The sequence below is a fragment of the Alexandromys fortis genome, unplaced genomic scaffold (assembly GCF_014885135.2).
Source record: "Alexandromys fortis isolate MF-2015 unplaced genomic scaffold, M_Fortis_MF-2015_v1.1 scaffold_93, whole genome shotgun sequence".
NCBI classification, from domain to species: Eukaryota; Metazoa; Chordata; class Mammalia; order Rodentia; family Cricetidae; genus Alexandromys; species Alexandromys fortis.
In genome coordinates this window covers 5,063,628-5,074,672 of record NW_026067970.1, presented here as the reverse complement: position 1 = coordinate 5,074,672, position 11,045 = coordinate 5,063,628, and the positions used below count along the sequence as shown (strand labels likewise).

At 45.3% G+C, this 11,045-nt stretch overlaps 1 pseudogene; it reads right to left on the bottom strand.

Moving 5' to 3' along the window:
• Positions 1–653: 653 nt before the first annotated feature.
• On the bottom strand, positions 654–1,356 carry LOC126509575 (elongation factor 1-beta-like; annotated as a pseudogene).
• Positions 1,357–11,045: the final 9,689 nt, after the last annotated feature.

The window sequence follows — 11,045 nt, the reverse complement described above, 5'->3', positions numbered from 1 at the left end:
CTCAACATTATTAGTCACCAGGAACATGAGTATTAAAGTTACAGTGTGAAACTCACATCTTTAAAAATGGTTCATAGGAAAATACACCAGCAGCATCTAGTTCTTACAAAGCACTTGAATGTATTACTAATGAGACACAAAATGGGGAAATTGCTCAGAAAACATGCTAGTAAGATGGGCAGTTTCTCATGAAGTTGAACATGTATGTGTCCATATGTTTACCTTAGAGAAAAAAATAAAACGAAACATAAATGCAGTTTCACCCAAGAGCCCAAGAGTTGGTTTTAAGATAGTTACAGTGGCGCTACTATGAAAAAAAAAAAAAAAAAGCACTGGAAATCCCCAAATATCCTTCACTGAGCAGTCGGATAAACCAACCATGTTTAGGGAAGTTAACTGACCAGCAGTAAAAAGGAGTGAAGCATAGAATTTTTCAAAGTAGGTGCATATAACGAACCTACGTGTTAGTGAAGGAATCAAGAAAGTTAAATTCATTTGTATAAAATTCCGGAAGGCATAACGCCACAGGGAAGAGATTGCATGTGTTACTACAGCCTAAGGAAGGAGGATTTGATTACCAAGATGCAATCTGTGTAATTTTTTTTCTGAGAGAGAAACTTACAGATTTCTTTTTAAATCTTTCAAGCTTTTATTTAAGTGTGAAGAGGTGAGGATGGACTTGAGGTTTTGTTAAAAGCAGCCACTTCCCAGACTGCACACAGCCCTCAGAAATAACCCACTCCTCCAGCATGTCTGTTCCGATTTTACCCTGTTCAAGTACACACTGTATTCGAAGCTTTCAAGTTCCACCTCCCACCGGAACTAATGTAGAAAATCCCTACACCAAAGCCATCAGCTCAGATGCCTCCAACACACGCCTCTGATTCTGTCATGTTTGTCTCATCATCACAAGGTTTCACATCTAGCAAGATGGGAGACTTGGCATCCAGTGCAGGCTTTTTGGCTTTCTTTGATTCATACTGCAGAGCCTCTTTGCTTCTTCATTTTCTTTCTCAGATCCAAAGAGATCAATGCCATCATCATCTTCCTTAGCATCCATAGCTCCGCTTCCTGTTATGTCTCCCACACTGGCAAGGCCACGCTTGCTCCAAGTTGTCATCATTCTCAGCAGGCTAGCTTTGTTGTAATTATACCAAGGGAGGGCGTGGACAAGACAGTGGGCCAGAGACTGCTTCAAATGCTGCCACATGGGCTTCCAGGGCTCATACCTCTCCATGTAGCTCTTGTCAGGTAATGGCTGAGCACCATGAGGCCCGTGGGGCTTTCTGGGTCTCTGAAACCCTTGGTGTCGGGAGCTGGGAGGCCGCCAGCACGGAGGGAAAAAGTGAATGTCATATATCTTGGTGGGACAACTGTGTTTTCTGTTTATTTGTTGTTTTTGTTTTTGGAGGCAGGGTTTCTTTGTGTAGCTAGAACTTCTTGTGTAGACCAGGCTGGCCTCAAACTCACAGAGATCCTCCTGCCTCGGCCTCTCAAGTGCTGGGATTAAAGGTGTGCACCACCACCAACCGATGATGGCAACTGTTATCCCACTCTGAAAATCTTCCCACGCTCACAGAGCTGTATACCAAAGAGGTTTGTTTTTATCATATGTAAAATTTAAAAGGATTTTTTGAAAACTAGGCGATTTCAATGTAAAATAGATTTTCAAAACACTGAAAAAAAATCTTTTCTGCAAAAACAATGAAAAAAGTGCCTAGAAAGAAATTCAGAAAAATTACCAAAAATTGGGTGAGAATTTGAAAAAAAAAAAAAAAAGATGATGAGGGTGATGGACCAAAAGATGGCTCTTGTCTCTGGACTACTTTCCAGACCTCAAACCAAGACCTGCCCTTGCTCCCTGGACCCTTTAGGGAACCTTCACGTGCAGAGACCATTAGGGGCAGCAGAGATGCTAAAAAGCCTACATTCAAACCCAGAAGGACCATAAGCAGTAAAAACAACCACAGTGGCTTCCCCAGCCTTTGGCATTTTTTGCACACGTGGGCTGCTTGCATTGTTGAGCTCACTTGGATTGCGGGTGGCAAGGAGAGTGGGGTGATGTGACCGCCGAAGCATTCCAAGTGGGTGCTGTGCAGCCTAACTTTAAGCCTGCTTAGGAGACCCTGCCTGGGGTAATGATGTGGTCCCCGCCACTTTTTAGGGCACTTTATGGCTATGCAAGGGAACTTCCTGGGTGAGCTTGAAACTTATGGCTTCCGACCAACTGTCTCCTGACTGCAGGCTGGAGACCAGGAGCATGTGAAAATCTGAAGAGCGCAATTAAATGAAGTTGTGGCAGGATGCCGAGCAGGATTGGAGATCACGACAGGGGAGGGATGTGGAGGGATATGGATGATGGAGTGTGGCGGTGAAGGAAAGGGCTTTTTCGTGTGAATGCTAACCCATCTTTACCTGAATCCTCTCTATTGACTTTCCCTCTCTTTAATTTTTTTCCTCCTCTCTTCCTTCTGTCCTTCTGGAATTAGCATTCTCCACCCACCTCCAGCCTCTCTTCCCCCTTTTCTCTTGGACTTTGTACACCTTACTCTTTTTCTCGGGACCTGTCAACAGAGTGAAATATGCACACTTAATTTAACAGAGAGGGCACGGAAGGAGTGAAGGGTGGTGTGCTAGACCCTCCGTCTGCCATAATAAATTCCCAACAGTGCAGTGGCTTAGATCAACACAAGTTTACTCCCACCTGTTTGGAGGCCAAAGGTCCGAAATCGAGTTATCTGGACAAGGCTGCAGGTTCCAAGAGAGAATAGGCTTTGCCACTTGCAGGCAGAGGTCAGGCATTCCTTATGCTGTGGCTGCCTGACTCTGGCCTTTGCATCCCACCAGAATGGCCAGCTCCCGCTGTGCCACTCCAGAGTGGCCATTGTTTGTGACAGTTTGTGGTCAATTATGCGGACTCCACCTGGAGAATTCATGGGGTGCATCATTTTTAAACCTTTAATGGCAACTGTAAAATCCCTATTCCTAGTATGACCATATCATAATCGTACATTTGGGGAGCTAGGATGTGCTTTTGGAGGAGCTCACCTCACCTGCAGTTAGCATTCGTTTTATTATTTTTTTCATTCAATAAAGCACATGCTTACTGCTGGTGAATGATTACTTAGCCCAGAGCTGGAAGAAGAAAAAAAAAAAAAGGAGTGAGGACAATTCATTGGTAACTACCTAGGAAACTGACAAGCCTGAATAGTCCCAGCAATCAGTCAAAAAATAAATAAAAAGAAAGAAAACCAGAAAACATCCGAAGAAGCAAGCCAATACCAAACAACCACAATACAAAGAAAGGCAAGACTACAATAGCTCAGTCCTGTCACGAAGTAAGTGTGGCTGGAAGGATCCGGATGAAGAAGCAAGACAAGCATATGCCTCACGACTAATGAACAAGAACAAGGAAACTGGTTGTGATAGGAACATAGACAACAGCTATGAAAAAGAATAAGCCCAGGAAGATACAGAAACTTAACGTTCGGCCTTGCCACGTAAGCTCGAGGGTCAGAGTTCAGTCCTCGGAACACTTGTAAAGAGGCCAGGTAGAGTAATGCGCTTGAACTCCCAGCCCCGGGGAGGTGGTGGCCGGTGAGTCCTTGATACTCTGCTCACTAGCTAGCAGGTCTAGCATGATTAGGGAGGCTTAGTCTAGTGAGAGACTGTCACACAAAGCAGGTGGATGTCTCTTGAGGATTGAAGGCTGAAGCTAACCCCTGACCTTCACACAAAGGCAGACACACATGCTCCTATACCTGGACATGCCCATACACCCACGTGAACACGTGCCTATACACACCCCCTCAAAGAAGTGTGATGTTTAAGATGAAACTCATTTGTATTAAGAGAAATGTGACTGAGGCCACTTTGATGTGTGCTTGTATACACACCCATGTTACACACACACACACACACAAATACACACATATGTGTTATATATACACATCTATCTGGCACAGGCCACCTAATGAGATCAGGACATTTCTGCTCCTGTGGTCATTCTCTTCCCACCGGCAGGAGGAAAGATCAGAGTTGCCTCAATTGAGGGTGGGATACAGAAAGAATAGAAGCTGGAAGGGCCCTCAAGTACTGGATTTTATGCTATGGACTCCATTAGATTGTCCTAATGTTTAGTCAGGTGGTGGTGGTGCACACCTTTAATCCCAGCACTTTTGGAGGGAAAGGCAGGCAGATCCTTGTGAGTTGAAGGACAGCTTGGTCTACAAAGTGAGTTCCAGGACAGCCAGAGTTACACAGTGAAACCTCGTCTTGAAACGCCATAACCAAAACAAGCAAAGAAAAGAAGTTTGGCAGTAGATCTGTAAGGAGTCAGTAAAGGCTGAATGAAGCCTTGGGTGGTATTCTGAGCCAGCAGGATAGATGTCCTCAAAGAGAGCAAGGGAGTGCGTGTGGTGTGTGTGTGTGTGTGTGTGTGTGTGTGTGTGTATGTGTGTGGTGTGTGTATAACTTTGGGAAAACAAGTTTCTATCCTTTAAGCCACCCAGCCTGTCGTGTTTGGTTACAGCAGCCCATGGAAACTAATAAACATAGAATCTGAATACTATCCATCGACCCCGCTTTTGGAGCAGAGAAGCTGTGAGATAACCCACAAGGGGTTCGGAACCAGGTGCGACACCCTGACTAGCACCAAGAGGGTGTGGATGCAGGAACAATAAACACCCTAGCACATACAGTTTTTGTCCAGCTCCAATAATATGAACTCAGTTCTCAAATGGGTAAGTTGTTCAGGACGATGGGTGAGGTCAGTGTTCTGGTCTACTCAGCATAGGTGGGCAAGCCTGAACATAAACATTTGGGTGAGTCTCCTGATCAGTGAATTAAAAAACAGGGAACCTGAGGGTCAGATGAATAGAAGGAGGAAGGGGAAAAATCGGGTTTTATTTAGTGTAGTCCGTATTTACCATTTCCTTGGCCAACCAAAGAAGGCCGTGCTACTGTCTCAAGGGAAGCAGCCAGCAGGCTGACAACACTGAGCTCTGTTGCCGTGGAAAGAACATTCCACACTTACAAAGGTTTGTCTGGGTAAGAGCAGCCTTCCTTCATTACAGCCCAACTGTCAGGGAGGAGAAGCGGGGAGAGAACCCAAAGAACCACTGGTTGAAGAAAACACTCTAGTTTTGCTAAGATTTTAGGATTCAGGGAAGGCAGAATGTCACACCTTTTAATTGTCTAAGCTGTGGATTGGCTCAGGTATGTTAGCCCAGAGGCAAAGCTTAGTCCCTCACAACGTGGTGCACCTTGAACACCTTTAGGAAACGGCACAGCCTGAAGCATCCGTAAGTCCGACATCCGAACCAGACCGAACCGGAATCTGCCTTGAGTTTATTACAATGTATTTATTACAGGCTGACTTCCAGATCTTGTTTTCCTTCTGTACCTGAGGTTTTAATCCACTGCCTAGGGCCTACCAAATACAGTGAATAATTAGAAGAACGGGTGAACTCAGTAGATATTGGATGAGTTCTCCAGGGAGCATCTCCAAGGCTTGAACCTATGAGATGTGTGACACGCGGATGACTGAGGCCTTTCCATCTCTTTGTCTCAGGGTCTTCTGTGTACTCTACACAATGGGCTTGTTGAACTGCACCAGGGATGTAAATCCCAGAAATCGAGGATAGTGGATGAAGTGCACTGTACAACTAAAGCCGTCAGTGTTCCCACGGGGAGAGGTGTGGTGGGTGAAATCTCCCCTTTGTTCACAGGAAGCCTCGTCCCCGTGTCTCTGTGACTGACAAAGAGTGACAAGCGACTTTTCCCCTCAGTGCTTCCTGGAGCTGATTGTGTTAGTTCTGAAGGGTTAGCCGTGGCCACACAGCCCTTTCTGATTCTGCCCCTCTAGGGAAGGGATAGGCGTTAGGACACTTCCTTTTGAAACTCTCGAATAACCCACGTGGAGCTGTGAGGATGAGAAGGTTTCCTACTATTTCTCCTGTCTCTAGGATCAGAAATTCAGGCAGAATTCTTATTTCCAGGGTTTTAGATTATATATACATAAGTATACAGACATATACATATATATGTTTGTGTGTGTACTATGTGTGTATATATTCCTCATTTCATCTATCTATCTCTATCTATCTATCTATCTATCTATCTATCTATCTATCTATCTATCATATAACTATCTATATGAAGAAATGAAGCATTCTATGCACAAGCATAAACCAGTTGTCCCAGCTTGCCCTTTCTGTCGTGGTGATAAAAACACTGACCAAAACTAGCTTGGGAAGAAATGATTTATCTTAGCTTACAGTTCATCATCGAGCGAAGCCAGGCAGGAACTCAAAGCAGGAACCTGGAGGAAGAAGCTGAAGCAGAGGCCATGTGAGGAACAATGCTTACTGTCTTGCTCCCAACAGCTTGGTGAGCTTGCTTTTTTATACAACCCACATGTCCAGGAGTAGTACCACCACCCTTGGTATCGTGGGCTCTCTCACATCCAGCATTAATCAAGAAAATAGTGCCCAATTGATCAGTCAGTTGAAGAGGATTCCCTCTTCCTAGGTGGGTGAGTTGTGTCAAGTTACCAAATAAACAGCCCAGCAGGCCTAGCCATTCCTGGAACTCGTCCTTGTTAATTGCCTCTTAATTTCTCTATTTTAAGTCTTCTTTGGGGGGGATCTATACCACCTTAACTGAATTTACTGTAAAATCCCAAACTTGGGGTATAATTCTGAACACGAACATGATAGCATAGACTCCCACTCCCCTTTCTCATCCATGGTTCCCTCTTCCTCCACAGATGCTTCCAGAAGCACCTGCCCTTTAATTTCTGGAACAAAGACATGAGCGCAGGTGTTTGTTGGGATTGCTGATGTCTAAATTTTTGATTGTGTTGAAAGCGTTCAGACCACCCTCAGCTTCAACACAGGAACGGAGACGGTGTGAAGGCGCAGGTGTTACGGAAGGCTTCTGCAAGGCTGTGCAGTTTCCGAGAGAGACATGCCTGTGTATGGATGTGGTTCATGAGCTGTCAATCAACTCCACCTGGCTAGTGAGGCCCACTGAAGCCAGAAGATGAGGTAAATTCACGCAAGCAAGCTCTAAAGCTGTTTCTCTGTTGTTGATCAGACAGCAGAAGTGTCCTTAGCCTCACTGAAGTCTAGCAAGAGATTCTGTCGTGAGAACTTCCATGTTCCCAGGCATTCCCTAGGGCCCTCTCTCCAGATAAGTCTTCCTTGGTGGGAGGCACTGTGTTCCAAGACCTTGCGGTAGAAGACAAGGATGGCCAGTGAGCTGGAAGGAGCTTGCTTTGGCCAGAGTGCATGGAGAGGGGATAGAGTCCTTAAAGCAGTTCCAGTGACTTCGGAATGAGATGCTACAACTCGGATGGAGGTGAGGCTGCAGTAACTCACGTTTCCTCCTCACAATGGAGCTGCACAGTGGTATTTCATATGCTAAGCTCTTCCATGAGGTCCACAGATCATTAACGGGTACTTCAGAGCCCACTGGGGCATAAAGTGGCCGGTTCTAGAGAGTGGATTTCCAGCCACTTGTGCTGAAGAGCACCACAGGGACTTCTCTATCAATTCAGGTCATGACGGTGCCATTTCCAGTAAGAATTCAGAGGAGAATTTGGAGGAAAGAAGGGATCTGCCCTGAGTGTTTCGTGGCAGCTGAAGGGCTGGTGAATTCTCACTTACACGGTGCCCTACATTAAATCTCAGTAGTCAAACATGATACTTCAAATTCTTGTTATGGGGAATTGCTCTTTGCAGTAGAAGCCCAGTTCCTTGTTACTATGCGGTTTCTCTCTTGTAATGGACTCTAGCTAGTCACAGTCTTCAGAAAATTCTCTACCAGCCAGAGCAGCCTGCCTCCTGAGCAGGAAAAGGATTGTGACCCTGCTGAGAACTGTCTGACATATCCATTTCCTGGATGTGAACCTGGATGTTAACATAGGGAAGTGCATCGCTTCTTTGGATTTCCCCGAGTTCCCCAACTCAAAGGGCAGGGAGACCAATGATCACATCCTGAGATATGGTGGCTGGTGGTGAGCGGCACAGACTAAAAGGCACAAAGACCACAAAGACATGTATCAGTAAAGTGGTCAGCAATGCCAGCCAAAAGGAGGCTCCTGAGTGTGGTGTGTTAGCTGCCTCTCTGTCACTGTGACCAAATATGCGAAATAATCTGATTATAAGGAAGAAAAGTTTGCTTTTGACTCAGTCTCAGAAGTTTCACTCCACGGTCATAAGACCCTGTGACTTTGGGGCCCATGGTGGCACAGAACACCATGGCAGGCAGCATGAGGAGGAGTAGGCTACTCACTTTATGGCATTTGGGAAGCAAAAGAGAAAGAACCAGAAGGGGGCTGGGGTTCCAATAGCCCCCCTGGAAGGCGCTACTAAAGACCGTGTGTATTTTTGTTGTGTTGTTTTGAGACAGGGTCTCATACAGCCCAGACTGGCATCAAATTCTGCTCTGAAGCCAAGAGTGATCTTGAACTCCTGATCCTCCTGCCTCCATCTCCCAAGAACTGGGAATAGAGGTATGTGCCACCATGCCTTGTTCCCCAGTGGCTTTCACTAGACTCTACACTAAAGGTTCCATCTCTTTCTCACAGGGCCACAGGCTGAAGGATGAGCCTGGAAGATACTCAAGATGGAAATAAGAGCAAATGGAAGGCACCCGCAAATCTCATGAGGGTTTGCAGGATAGAGTGTGGAGAGAATATGACTTTGACAGAGACGACAAGGACAGAAATCTGCACAGCCCACAGCATTTCCACAGGGAAACTATAGGTACTATGGAAAAGCAAGACAGGGGGTAGCAGTTTTTGTGAAGAGAGCAATCTTCCCTGTAGGAATTCAGAAAAAGATGAAGAGCAGAGAAGTGGCTGTCTCCACACTCCTGTGCACGTGTGTGCATACAGGTGTGTGTGTGTGCGTGTGTGCGTGTGTGTGTGTGTGCATGCTTGACCTAAACATGTGCACTCTTGACCTAAACAGAATCACAGGGAATGTAGAAAAGATTTTAAGCAAATTGATCATCAGCTTTATTAATAACATTTTGCATACTTGAGAGATACTTACAAAAATGCATGAAATTATAGATCTGAAAACACTTTATTTTTCTTTCACAAAGTTAAGGATCGTTGAGTTCACAGCCTTGCACCCTCCATCCTCTGCCCTAAATCACAGTGTGTGCATATGTGTAGAGGCCGGAGATTAGCTTTCAGTGTCATTCTTCAGGAGCCATCACCGTGTTTTTAAGGTAGTGATTCCCATTGGCCGGGAGCATGCCAATCAGGCTAAGAGGGCTGGCCAGAAAAAGCACAGGGATCTGACTGTTCCTAACTCACCAAAGCTAAAATTACAGGCACTTGCCACCATGCTTAGCTTTTTATGTGTTTGCATGCTTGTAAAGCAAGTATTTTCCAACTGAGCCAGAGCTGGATCCTCAGTCCCTAAAGCACACATTTCAATGCTAATTTGCTGCAATAGCTGCAATCGCATTTCACCATGGATAAAGAAACTCAATGCTCCTAGCTAGCAGCAGTACATAAATGACAGCAAGGTGGTGGCAGCGCCTGACCACCAGGTAGCTAGTTCCTTCCGTTTTAAGGTAAACACTGAACACTATATAATTTTACTACCAGCTGCTTAAAATAGCAGCACAAGAAAGAGGCCTTTAGAGCTGGGATATAAACCCCACCTCTCGTTTTATGACAGAGTAAATAACTCCCCAGGTTTCTATGACTTCCAGGAGAGCAAGTCGGAGAAGGCACTAGAACAGGTGTCCTGGAAAGCCCAGAGGGTTTCCCCTGGCCATCCTCAGGAGGGTGTGAGCCAACGGTACACTTACTCCCTGGCTACTGGGAGAAGCCTTTAATCCAGGGTGTTTGTGACACAAGGCTAAATCTCTTTTGAAAAAGCACGGTGATTGGTACTTGATCCCTTACCCAGTCCGGCAGGGCTGAAGGTTTTCATTTTTGCCTTCCTTAATGTGAAACTTAGCAGTTTTGAGCCAGAAACATTTAGCTTAAGGATCAGCATTCATGTTCTCTACCCCAGAGATAAAGGATCACCTTCCTAGGATCATATTATTTCATGGGGCTCGGCCAAAAACCTCTGGCATGATGATCGTGAGCCCACTGTTTTACCTGTAGCCTGATTCAGTTAGATCCCTAGCTTGGCATACCCATAGGGACTGCTTGTCTTTGGCCTGCAGTGTTCTTACTCTTCCAGTACAAATGCCCAACTGCCTCTGCTAAGGTCAGGTACACAGAGTTTCCTCACGTTCCTCTCTCAGAGATGAGCTGTGGCTCCATGCATGTGTTAGGTCCTCTGAGCTCTGAATCTTCAAGGGGTTGCTGAAGCTCGCCCAGCGCCTTTTGGAGTTCCCCTTCTCCTTCTCCGTACCGCTGAGCCTCCTCGGAATGCTCATGCTATGACTCAAAGCAAAGGTGAGGAAGGGCAGAGCCAAGGCAACAAGGGCAGTGCTGCCCCAGAGCAGCCAGCATAGCAACAAGCTTGCAGCGAGGTCCATTGTCAGTTCTAGAAACGTGCGCTTGTAAGTTGACGTTCTAATGACCCCACTTTGTACTTGCTATTGAGGTAAATTTATCCCCCCTAAAACATTTAAAATTGAATATAGTTATTATAAAACACTTCATGAAAAGACTTAAAAATCAGCTTCTAGTCTGACTGCTTATTCTAATTGTGGGAAAGTTCATTGAGTTGTTAGCCTAGAGCATGGCTTTGGGTCTGGTTAATTTTGTGTGTGGTATTTTCTTTTTCAAAGACTTTTTTTTGAATAATAAAAACCTTATAAAAAATTTAAAAAAAATCAGCTTAGTATACCTACCAAGCTAGCATTTTGTGTGCTGTCTTTCAGTGTGGCTCACACGCCTTAGGAAAAAGAGCATTTTTATTTTCATTGAAGGTTTCTGGTCCCTGGATATACATGCCCATTCACATACCTTCTTCTCACTCACTTTTTTCTTGATACTCTCTCTGATCATTGTTTGATCTGTTTCAAAGCATCAATATGATCCTCTGTGCATCTCAAGAAAC